General features: G+C 39.6%; 1 protein-coding gene and 1 pseudogene across 4 annotated transcripts in view; both read left to right on the top strand.

Moving 5' to 3' along the window:
* The window catches only part of PPM1L (protein phosphatase, Mg2+/Mn2+ dependent 1L), a 279,964-nt gene that overhangs the window by 247,153 nt on the left and 20,196 nt on the right, over positions 1-12,615 (top strand). The gene's annotated exons all lie outside the window — the stretch shown is intronic.
* LOC311616580 (ribosome biogenesis protein NSA2 homolog) lies at positions 8,831-10,868 on the top strand (annotated as a pseudogene). Its single transcript has one exon. The product of its transcript is annotated as a ribosome biogenesis protein NSA2 homolog (transcript).

Genomic DNA, 12,615 nt, shown 5'->3' on the forward strand with positions numbered 1-12,615 from the left:
ACCATTCTACTGCAGTGTGATAGATGGTCTCTGAGATTTCTAAATGAGGTAAATGGCTGGGTGGTGATGCCCTAACCAAGTTATAAAACCCTGAAGAAGGAGGGAGAAGGGTGGGGAGAGATGTTAATTTGGGTTTCAAGTGCTTACAGAGGCTTAGGAGTCAGATGAGAAACTGATTTTTACAGGAAACTATTGTTTTGTCAGGACCCTGTCAGAGGATAAGGCATAGTACAAGTCAGTTTTTATTGGAGGGAGAGATAAATAAAAGGGTAAGGGTGGAGGTCACAATGATAGGACACCAGGTTAGGGGGCTAGCAAGCTTGTCAAGAGCAGTTTTACTAATTCTCTGTTTCATTAAGAGTGGGCCCTGATTACAGTATGTTCAAGAGTTGAAAACGTTCAGAGAGGTTGACCAGTGAATGGGCTTTTAAGAGGACAGCACATGCTCAGGGACTGGGTATGAGAGAAGACGCTATTTTCATCCCTTAGAACACGATATTTGGAATGTTGTCTGAACCAAATACAAGTCGCTTTTTCTTTCTTTTTGTTTGCCAGATCTGCCTGTCTTGCCAGATGTTGAAATAGCCAGTTTGAATTATTTCCATTGTTTTTTTGGGGTTTTTTTTCTAGCTAGAAAAGAATAGATTTCTGGAATCTGTCATTATCTTTAAAGAACTGTGAGTGGAAGTGATTCATAGCTTTCATTTTTTGCATGTGGCTCCTTGGAAAGAGGAAGTTGAGGGTATGTGTGTCTTCTGTTACCACGAGGAACATGATAAAATTCTCTCCCAAATGATCCTCATTTAAAGAACATTCTTGAATCAATGCCATAGTGAACATTAAAGAGGAAAGGTATTATCACAGAATACAATGCACAGCAGATTGTCGGAACTTTAAGGAGTCTGAGGGAGATTAGAAACAGTGCAGTGTTACACTTTTCTTTTTAGCTCAATTATGGAGTCTGAGCATCTTGACTCAGCTGATTATGCAGATTAGCACTTCAGCAGCATTTTCATTTCTTCGCCAATTTTCCTGTTCTCCAAAGACCTCCAAGTTTCTATCGCATCGCTTAAGGAACTGCCTCCAGTTGGGTGTTTTATTGAAGGTCCACTGGGTTCCATCTGCTTAAGTAAATGTCCACCTCAGAAGTAAGTGCCCATTAGGCCTGTTGGGTTACAATTTTACTAAACTCACAATTGTTGTTGGTTGTTTGAAAACATTTCAGTGCTCAAAGAGAGGGTAATTAGCTCATTTCAATCCTCTCCTGTGCCCCATTCTGTCCTTGGTACAAAGGTGCCAGCCTGTCTTGTGTAAGAATTAGTGGGGCATAGAACCTGGTGTTATTTAAGTCAGCTATCAGGCTCAAAAGAAACTGAGCAGATTATGAACCGAATTACATTTGCATGCAGACTGCATGCACATGTGTTCTCCTCCACATAGGTTATGTGCTGACAACCCTTTTCTCAGCAGCAGCTCGCCAGCGAAGGTTAGCTCTTTATAGAAGAGCGTTCCACAGCAGATCACAAATGCGGGGTTTGCATTAACACACAAAAGACCATGGCGAGTCAATTTTCAAAGTGCGCTTTTCATTTTACACACAAATTGGCTCCAAACGAGAATTTTTCAAGTAGAAATCTTCAAATGTGTTTTGTTTATTCAACAGTAATAACATCAACTGGTTTTTATGTCTTCTCTCTTTCTTCTATTAACCTGAGAGGTAACATAGATATTTTTTGTTAATGAAATTCCAATAATATTGCTTTAGGCTTTTCAAAAACTTTGATTTAAGATACCGTATTAAGTAAAATGTCAAACTATAATTGATGGCAAAGAACATTAATTAGTGTAGGATTAGATTTAATTAGCATTTTAATGAACTTGAATCATATCTCTTTGAAAAGGAATTTAGTAGAGATTTAGTATTGTGAAATTTTTTGTATTTAATATTTACTGCACACTATTATTTAATTATTTACTGCACACTAATTACTATAAAATGGATGTAAAAATTAAATCCAAGAATGATTATTTCTTTTTTTTAATATATTTTATTGATTTTTTACAGAGAGGAAGAGAAAGGAATAGAGAGTTAGAAACATCAATGAGAGAGAATCATCGATCAGTTGCCTCTTGCACACTCCCTACTGGGGATGTGCCCGCAACCAGGGTACATGCCCTTGGCCGGAATCAAACCTGGGACCTTTTAGTCTGCAGACCAACACTCTACCACTGAGCTAAACCGGTTTCAGCCCAGAATGATTATTTCTTAACAAATTAAAACTTAATAGAAAAAAATGTTAGGAAAACAAAGGATCTTATTATTATAAGAAGCTGATGACAAGATAAGCAAAGCAGAGCTGCATATTTTCCAATGTTTGTTCCTTGGGACCCAGGTATTCCAGGGAAAAAATTATTTGGGATACGTTGCATACATAGCCCCTGTTAGGATTTACCATTTGACAGTACCTTAAAAGCTCTATATAGACCAATAGTTTAACTGGTTTAACTTTGATAACTTAGTATTTCCCAAACTTACTAAAGCCTGAACCCTTAATCCCTATTTACCTCCAGTTGATTGGTACTCCATGGAACCACTAAAGTGGAGGATAAGATTATTTGATGAATTTAGTGAATTAATTTTATTAACACTATATTTGATGCTCAATTTTTTATAACTCTGTACATGATGCTCAAAACCTCATTCTAAATTTAGATCTTTTTGGTAATTATGGTTCTTGTTTTAACTACTAAGATACATTCTAGAAACTTTTCGGTGAGTTCAGTAGCTATTTTTCTTTGTTTAGTTTTGTTTTTAAAAGAAGATTTTTTTTAATGTTTTCATTGATTTTTAGAAAGAGAGAAAGGGAGAGGGAGAGGGAGAGAGAGAGAGAGAGAGAGAGAGAGAGAGAGAGAGAGAGAGAGAGAGAGAGAGAGAGAGAGAGAGAGAGAGAGAGAGAGAGAGATCCTGCACAACCACTTACTGGGGATGGAGCCCAAAACGCAGGCATGTGTCCTGACTGGGAATTGAAATGGGTGATCTCTCGGTGCATGGGACAATGCTCAACCAACTGAGCCACACCAGCCAGGATCAGAAACTAGTTTTTTAATATTACAATATAACGGAAGTTCATTCAGAAGTGAATTAGAATCAAACCACCACTTAGCGTCCAAACTTTCTTGTATAGAATAAATTCACAAATAAATTTGAGTAAGTTTGTTTCTCTGCCACTGTAATATTGTTAGTCATTCTGCTCATATTTGATAAGTACATCTATTGTGTCCACAAAATGATTTGTCATATAGCAAGTTGGCCTTAACCTCTAAAATCTTAAGCCAAGCAAACTGTAAAATGTTGTGGTAAGCCTAGAGAAAGTAAGCCTTCTCATAACTCAATTTTATACTCTAATATATTCTGGTACTTCAAAATATTTGAGCATGTACTTCAATCCTGAACTTTTAGGTAGTCAAATTTGTTCATTATTCATTTCTCAGTGGAACATTGAAAATGCCCTTTTCCCCCTTAAAGTTTATAAGCATTTGAAAAATAAGACATAGAAGACACTTAAGTAGCAATTAAAATAACAGCTCTATTTTGATAATGTGAATTGGGGAACCTGATTTTAATATGAGCAGGCATTTCAGAGAAGAGGGAATAGGAATAAGCCTTAAAAAGATGTTCAGCCTCATTACTAATCAAGTAAATGCAAATTAAAATCACCAGGAGACACCATTTTATCTATATCAGATTAGCAGAAATTAGAAAGCCAGCAATATAAAGTGTTGCTGAGGATGTGGAGCAACAGAGTTCTGCAGCTGAGCATGTGATTTGGTAGAATCGCTTTGGAAAACAATTTGGCATTCTCTAGTAAAGTTGAAACTGCACATATGCATGACCCAGCAGACCTATCCCTAGGTATATATTGTAAAGAAATCTGTAGCTCAGCCAATGTGGCTCAGTGGTTGAATGTTGACCTATGAACCAGGAGGTCATGGTTCGATTTCCAATCAGGACACATGCCTGGTTTGTGGGCTCAATCCCCAGTAGGGAATGTGCAGGAGGCAACCAATCAATGATTTTCTCTCATCCCTCTCCCTTCCTCTCTGAATTAAATAATAAAAATATATTTTTTAAAAATAAAAAATAAGAAATGTGAAGCCTTGTACAAAACCATGTACAAAATATTTGTAGGCATTTGATTATAATTAGAAAAAATAGAAAACAAAACTATCACCAGGAAATGGAAAAACAAAGAGTAGAGTACTATTTGTCAGAGAAAATGAATGAATTACAGCTACATATGTCAACATGGATAAATCTCAAGAACATTAGATGAAAAAAAGCAAGTTGAAAAAAAATACACAGAGAATGATTCTGTTTTTGTAAAGTTAAAACTTGACAAAACTAAACAATATATTGCCTAGCGAGCCATCCATTCATAATTAAACTTTAAAGAAAAGCAAGGGAATGATAACCATGCACTTCAGGGTGGATGGGAGCAGGATGAGATCAGAGAAGGGCATACTGAAGACTTCCCAGTCATCCTGGCATGCAGCCTTAGTTGTAACCCTCCTGCTGCACTGGTTTGCATGACATTTAGGTTTTCTTTTATTACTGTGATGCTTAATTGTTAGATCTGAATATCCTTAATAGTAATACACACACACACACACACACACACACACACACACACACACATATATATATATTCTTTTGTTGGTATGGAGAGAAGAATTTTATGCCCCACAATCTGTAGGTAACTGCCTGGAATCCCATCACTCTAATTTCTTATTTATCTGGAGTTCTTTTATAAATAAGTTTGTGGATTCCTGACCCCCAAACAGAGAAACCTTCTTTCAATGACTAATGCTAAACATCTGGAAGAAAAACAAGGGAAAAGTCTATACCTTTCCTATTAAAGTGATGTCTCTGTCAGCCCTCCTCTGGCACTCACCAAAACCTCCTGTGGTAGTCAGAACTCTAAGATGATGCCGAAACTGGTTTTGCTCAGTGGATAGAGCGTCGGTCTGTGGACTTAAGGGTCCCAAGTTCCATTCTGGTCAAGGGCATATACATTGGTTGCAGGCACATCCCCAGTGGGAAGTGTGCAGGAGGCCACTGGTCGATGTATCTCTCTCATCGATGTTTCTAGCTCTCTATCCCTCTCCCTTCCTCTCTGTGAAAAAAAAATAAAATATATTAAAAAGAACTCTAAGATGACTCCCAAGTTCCCAGCCCCCTAGTATACACATCCTGTGTAAATTCCTCCCCCTGGTATATACACCCTGTGTAAATCCCTCTCCTTGAGTGCTGAGGGTGGGGGCGGGGGGAGGGGAGGAGGAAACACTCATAACCAAGAATGTGTTAGGCTAGTGGTTCCCGTGATTGCATTGTTATATAGAAACAAGGGGATGGCCCGGCCATCCCTGATGACGTTACAATATGTAAGCTCCTACTCCTCCTGGCTTTGAAACTGCCATGTGGCTAGGAACTGAGGGCCACCTTCAGGAGCCGAGAGGGACTCCCCGCCAACAGCCAGCAAGAAAGTAAGTCTGTCCTACATCTGCAAGGAACTGTATTCTGCCAGTGACCTGGATGAGCTTGGAAGCAGATACCAAGTTCCATCTAAAAACCATAGCTCTGCTGATTCCATCCTTGGGAGACTTTGAGTAAAGACCCAGTAAATCTAAATCCAGACTCCTGGGACCCAGAGAAATTGTACAATAATAAATGTGTGTTGTTTTAAGCTGTTGAAGCTGCAGTAAGTTGTTACAGGGCAATAGGACATGAATACACACCTATTGTTATTCCGAACCACTGAGCAACCAAGACTGCCAACTCGTGTTGGCCCCTTCTTTCTTTCCTTTCTCCACATTTTCATAGAGTCATCAGTTTCTAGGAACAAGCCAGATTGATACCCTCTTTCATCATGAAAAGGAAAGAAGATTTCCACAGTTTAAAGCCTGTACTCCAGCCAGCTCTCTGTACCCTTTTATCCAAGAAATGCCCTCCTCATGTGCCCAGGAAAGGCTGCCAAAACTGTAACACAGGTTACTAGGTAAGAAAGTCAGGCTAGCTTCCTTCCTTCTTCCTTTTCTTCCTCCCTTCCCTCCTTCCTTCCTTCCTTTCTTCCTTCCCTCTCTTCTTTCTATATTCCTCCCCTCCTTTCTTTCTTTTTCTTCCTTCCTTTCACAAGCATTTCTTAAGCAGGAGCTGTGCTATGCCCCATGCTTGCAGAGATAAAGAAAATAACCTTTCCCTTTAAGGAGCTCGCTATTTAATAGTGGAGATAAATTACCACATGGTAATTATTCTGCTCTTGAACAAGCAGCTAAGAAGGGGAGAGAAGGTAGTAATTATTCTGGAATCTCTTCCTTTCACTGTACACAACCACTCTCTCCATCCTCTCATACGCTCTTTAGGACCCTGTATAAATAACATTTTTTATTTTCATCGAGGTTGATTTCTGTTTAAGGCACTAAATTGCTGTTCAAAATGATCAGGTTCTTTTAAACTGATTGTGCTTGTGGGGGTAGTTGATTTGGTTTTTGGGCCTGCATTTCCCTGTAAGTTCCAGCCAGGACATTGGTAATGTCTTTCGGGTTTTATTTTTCGAAGTGTGGAGTTTGTTTCCCCAAATAGCCAATGGAATTGGAATATGATTTCAGAAACACCATTCTGAAACACTGAAAGTGGGAGGAGTGCCAAACAACTATCAGTTACTAAAGCCGCCTGCTGTTTCCGTGACTGACGTTTACAGGGTTTTATAATTAGAGCAATTTATGCTGGTACCACATCTTGTATCTAAAAATGGCCAAATTAAACAGGATGTTGATAATCTGCTCTTAGAACAGTTAGGTTATCTAGATAGCTGCAGTATACCTGGACAATTTGAACCAGAGGCAAATTAGATGAATATGGTAAAGATAAGTTTTTGCCATCAAAAGGAATTTGTTTACAGTACTTAGATTTTCTAATAAAAATAGGGTCCTATCAAAATTCCTGGATCACAGATTGAGGAAAAGCAAGTACAAAATTAAGCAAACTATAACAGGTCTTCTATTCTTCTAAAACCAAAATCTATGTCCAATTGCTTATATGTGGCATTTCTTACCAAAAAAAAAAAAAAAAAAAAAAAGAGCAATCCATAAAAGAAACTATAAATATACATTAATAAAAGAGAAAGATACAAATTTTGCCGTACCTTCTTGACACCCACCAGCCAATCAGGAGTGAGTATGCAAATTAACCAAACAAATATGGAAGGTTAATTTGCATACACTGGCTCTGAGTGACCAAGGGCAGGGCAGGAAGGTGCTCTGGGCAGCATGGGAAGGTGAAAAAGTGGCTTCGGGTCGGAGGGAAGGCAGTGCCAGCAGCCAGAGGAAAAGAAGGCCCATTCTTGCACGAATCTTCATGCATCAGGCCTCTAGTATATATATATAACATCTATAGAAGAGAGCTTAATATCAGCCTTTGGCTAAGCACTGGTTTTCATTGCTGTCCTATATCAATATTCAGAAATAAATTTCTTGATGCCTCTGTGGGGTGAACATTCAGAAGATGAAGAGGTGCACAAAGACATTCTGCTATTGCACAACTGGCCTTCCTGACTGTGCTCCATAAGATTTCACATGAAAGTGCACTTATGTCAAGCCTTTCATTTCATTTCACCATGATCATTTTACTATCCAAGTTTTAATTATAGACACTGTTTCTGATGTAGCAATCCTCTGCATCCTCTTCCATTTGACTTAAATTGAATAAATGTGGCCATGCTCTACTATACACTTAGAGGCTAGAATAGAGAGAGGGCGAGAGGCAGTGTCTATACAAGAGGTACATCCAGGTTAAGAGGGACCATCCAGTCAGTATAAGCAGCCACATGAAGGATGAGGTAATGGGAGGAAATTCATCACAGACTCCCAGCTGGTGTGCTTAGTTTCTAGTTTACAATTATTACTTCTCCTAGATTTGTTTTTCTAAAGGAACAAGTGTGGATGTCTGACTTAAGTGATGCATGCTTCTTAGCAAGAATTATTCAGGGTCTCAGGGGGTGCCAGACTAATTTGAAGTATCTGTACTCATTTTTATATATAGTTGACCATTCAACAACATGGGGTTAGGGGGCACCAACCCCCTGTGCCATCAAAAATTCACATATAGCTCGGTTGGTACTGCTTAGTGGGTGAGTGTCAACCTGTGAACCAGGAAGTCACAGTTCAAATCTCTCTGAGGGCACATGCCCAGGTGCGGACTCAATCCCCAGCTGGCATGCAGGAGGCAGCCAATCAATGATTCATCATTGGTATTTCTTTCGCTCTCTCCCTCTTCCTTCCTCTCTGAAATCAATAAAAAAAATTTTTTTTTTAAGAAAAGAAATGGTATATTAGACAAGACTTCTAGGTAAGAGAACAAAGGGAGAAAGAAACCTTAGGTAAGTAGGCTTGACCCTGAAGACTGTTCCATCAAAAGGAATTTGTTTACAGTACTTAGATTTTCTAATAAAAATAGGGTCCTATCAAAATTCCTGGATCACAGATTGAGGAAAAGCAAGTACAAAATTAAGCAAACTATAACAGGTCTTCTATTCTTCTAAAACCAAAATCTATGTCCAATTGCTTATATGTGGCATTTCTTACCAAAAAAAAAAAAAAAAAAAAAAAAAAAGCAATCCACCCTCCCTCCTGAAATGGGGACCCAAAATGATTCCTTCGTTTTATTTCATTATCTTTATAAGCTTCCACCGTAGACTAGTGACCACTAAGGTCCCTTCTTCCCAGAAATTCAGGAAGATTAGAAAAATTGTATTTCTGAGAAGTATCAAGGGAGGATCAGGTGTCCTTTATCTGAGCAGACAAGAGGTCAGGTACAGTTAAGGCAGAAAGTACAGGAAGATAACACAGGTGAAAGCTAATGGTAGAGGTTATGGTGTTGGTGTAATGACCTGGAAAGAAAACCACAGGGAACAAGTAACCATTGAACAATGACTGTGTGACAGGTAATTTCTTAGGCCTTGCTAGAGAGTGCTGAAACCACGAAAGCTTAGATCATTTACCTGAGGGCATTTAGCTACACTATGAAGCTCCTGTTCTTTCCATCACCCTCTCTGGCAGAACAGCTCTCCCCTTGCCTTGGTGGATGGCAGCCATGTATTCTGCATCCTGAAGCAGCAACGGCAGCAATCTGTGATGAGGGTTCAGCTAGGTTTGCTCACCTGCTGATGGCGCTGTTGAATCCCAGACAGCTTTTCTGTAGGAGCCATGGAGTGTGAAATAGGACAGCAAGAGTCCATCGGTAGCATCTTCCTCTGCCTGGGGAAAAAGTAGGAAAGAGAAAGTCTAACAGCTGACATTTTTCATTTTTTTGTCTCCCTCTCACTTCCCATTTCCCCCAGCCCTCTTTATTTTTAGGGCTTGAACACAAAAGGTCAAATTTTAAAGAACATTCTTGTAATAGTATCAGTAGATTTAACCAAATGGTTAAAGTGGAGCCAATTGCCTTCCCTATAAGTGACAGCCGTGAAATTGTCTTCATTGTATCCTATTAGGGTTGAGTATTCCAGTGTTTCAAAGAGAGATGCCGCCCTCACCTGCATTCATGGCAGAGGCCTGACCTTGTGTAGTTGACCTGGTTGTTGTTCACCTAACACCTAAGATCCTCAAAACTAGGACATAGAAACCCTAATGAAGGGTAGGGGTGGAGAGGGAAGGGGTAGATGTGGGATATGGTGAAGGCTTGGAGCATTGCTGGTGAAGCACAGACACAAGTAGAATGCCTCAATAGACGGAAAAGCTGCCTTTCCTGTCATGAGTTGCGAAGAGTCGGTTCGCAAGTCTTTTGAGAGCCGAGGATTGAGAGCTTCTTCGTGCCGGGGGACTGCGCCCGGCGGCCTGGCGGCCGTCACCATGCCACAAAACGAGTATATTGAGTTACACCGGAAGCGCTATGGATACCGTTTGGATTACCATGAGAAAAAGAGAAAGAAGGAAGGTCGAGAGGCTCACGAGCGTTCCAAGAAGGCAAAAAAAAGATGATTGGGCTGAAGGCTGAGCTCTACCATAAGCAGCGCCATGCTGAGAAAATACAAATGAAAAAGACTATCAGGATGCATGAAAAACAAAACACCAAACAAAAGAATGATGAAAAGACTCCACAAGGAGCAGTACCTGCGTATCTGCTGGACAGAGAGGGACAGTCCCGAGCTAAAGTACTTTCCAATATGATTAAACAAAAAGGAAAAGAGAAAGCGGGAAAATGGGAAGTCCCTCTGCCCAGAGTTCGTGCCCAGGGAGAAAGAGAGGTATGAAAAGTTATTCGAACAGGAAAGAGAAAGAAAAAAGCATGGAAGAGGATGGTTACTAAAGTCTGCTTTGTTGGAGATGGCTTTACTCGAAAACCACCAAAATATGAAAGATTCATTAGGCCAGTGGGCTTAGTACGTTTCAAGAAGGCCCATGTAACACACCCCGAACTGAAAGCGACCTTTTGCCCGCCAATATTTGGTGTGAAGAAGAATCCCTCCTCCCCACTTTATATAACCTTGGGTGTTATTACCAAAGGTACTGTCATGGAGGTGAACGTGAGTGAGTTGGGCCTTGTGACACAAGGAGGCAAGGTTATTTGGGAGAAATATGCCCAGGTTACCAACAATCCTGAAAATGATGGGTGCATAAATGCAGCCTTACTGGTTTGACAGCAGTTTCATACAAGTCACTTTGTAATTGTTGAGGACTATACACCCATCAGGAAAACTCCTTTACTATGTTTCTGAGTGCTATCAAACAGCTTACATGTCTGCAGTCCTCAAGAGAATTATTTATTCTATTGTAAAGAATATTAAAATGGCCCAGTTTTATAAATTAGTCTTTATTTTGAGGTCTGTTTATCATAAAATTCAATGATTTTAAAAAAAAGCAATTATAGCCGAAACCGGTTTGGCTCAGTGGATAGAGTGTCGGCTTGCGGACTGAAAGGTCCCAGGTTCGATTCCGGTCAAGGGCATGTACCTTAGTTGCGGGCACATCCCCAGTAGGGGGTGTGCAAGAGGCAGCTGATCGATGATTCTCTCTCATCGATGTTTCTAACTCTATCCCTCTCTGTAAAAAATCAATAAAAAATATTTTTTTAAAAAGCAATTATAACAACAACAAAAAAATAGACAGAAAAGCCTTGGAGTATTGGGTCTAGGAGGTGGGCTCAGGGCCCCACCCTGACCCCTGGGAAGGAGATAGAGTATGTGATCCTTTGAGACAAAATTGAGCCATCTCACAGTTTTGCTTGAGCTTGGGAAAGTAACCCAAGCAAAAGGAAGTGGTGGACAATTGAGGAAGCGTTCAAACCTGGTGTAAAACATGTAGTGTTGTGGTTTGTGTGGTACAGGGCCCCTTAAACTAATTTTGAGAGAATTAACCATTAAGTCTCCAGGAAGTGGTTTTGACTATTGTCAAAAGTGCTGAGGGTTTGGGTCTCATTATTTAAAGGCAAAATGCTTACACACTTCTCTTTGTTGTTGGTATAATAATAGATGCTGAAGGAATAAATAAAACAAATAAGAGATTAAAATGACACGAATGGAAGAAGTACAGGCTAAAATTCATATCAGAATGATTGATTTATTTCCCAACTGAATAAAATCATGTCATGCTTCATGCATGAGTATTGTAGGGGAGGAGAATTTTTCCCTCTACCCTTCTGGGTTCTTTTGGCTGGTCTCTAATTAAACTGATATAAGATGAATTAACAGAAGAAAACCAAATTTACTTTTGTACATGTAGGAACCTCACATAGACATAAGAGGTTCTAAGACAATCAGGTATTTAAGGCTTATATGCCATCCTGAGCTAAGCAAAAGGGGGTTCAGGTCCTCAGACTTCAGAAGGAAAGAGGATAATTTACAAGAAGAAGGGAAGAGCTAATGTTTGGTAAACAAATGTTTGCTATTTCACCCAGAGACAACGGGACACAGAGGGGCATCCAGGGAGGACTCCCTGAAACTTACCACACTTACCCCAAACTCTTTGTAGTTATTTCTAGTGTTAGCTCTCTTCCTGGACTAGGGCCTGTATCTAAATTCTCTTGATTTAAAGGGAAAGTAAAACAAAACAAAAAAAAGAAAAAAAAAACTCTTCCTGAACTCTTTTGAGACTTGTCTTCAGCTCAAAATAATCCACATGTCAAAGTGGCAAGCCTTTGGATATTTAAAAGTTGACCTCCAGAAAGGTGGTCCTAGATCTTAGGCAATGTATACTCCGTTTGGACACTGGGTATAAATTTACCAGATTTGAGTCTAAAATGGGTTATTCCGTTTGTGTTCCCGCTTTAAGGCCACAGGAATTTTCCAAAGTTGATGAGCATACTCTAAAAATTATTAGCTGGCCCGTTGCTCGGTGCTTAGTGAAATATATTCTTTTATCTCTGGATAACCCTTTACTTTCATCTTTTCATTAAGATATTTCTTTTAAGGAGTACCAGGTCAGCATTTGTAAATCAAAAATTTTAAAGTACATTACATTTACACTAATAAAAGAGAAACATGTAAATTGACCATCACTTCATGACGCCCACCAGCCAATCAGGAGTGAGTATACAAATTAACCCAACAAAGCTGGTGGCGG

This window comes from Pipistrellus hanaki (genome assembly GCF_964339955.1).
Source record: "Pipistrellus hanaki genome assembly, chromosome: 2".
NCBI lineage: Eukaryota > Metazoa > Chordata > Mammalia > Chiroptera > Vespertilionidae > Pipistrellus > Pipistrellus hanaki.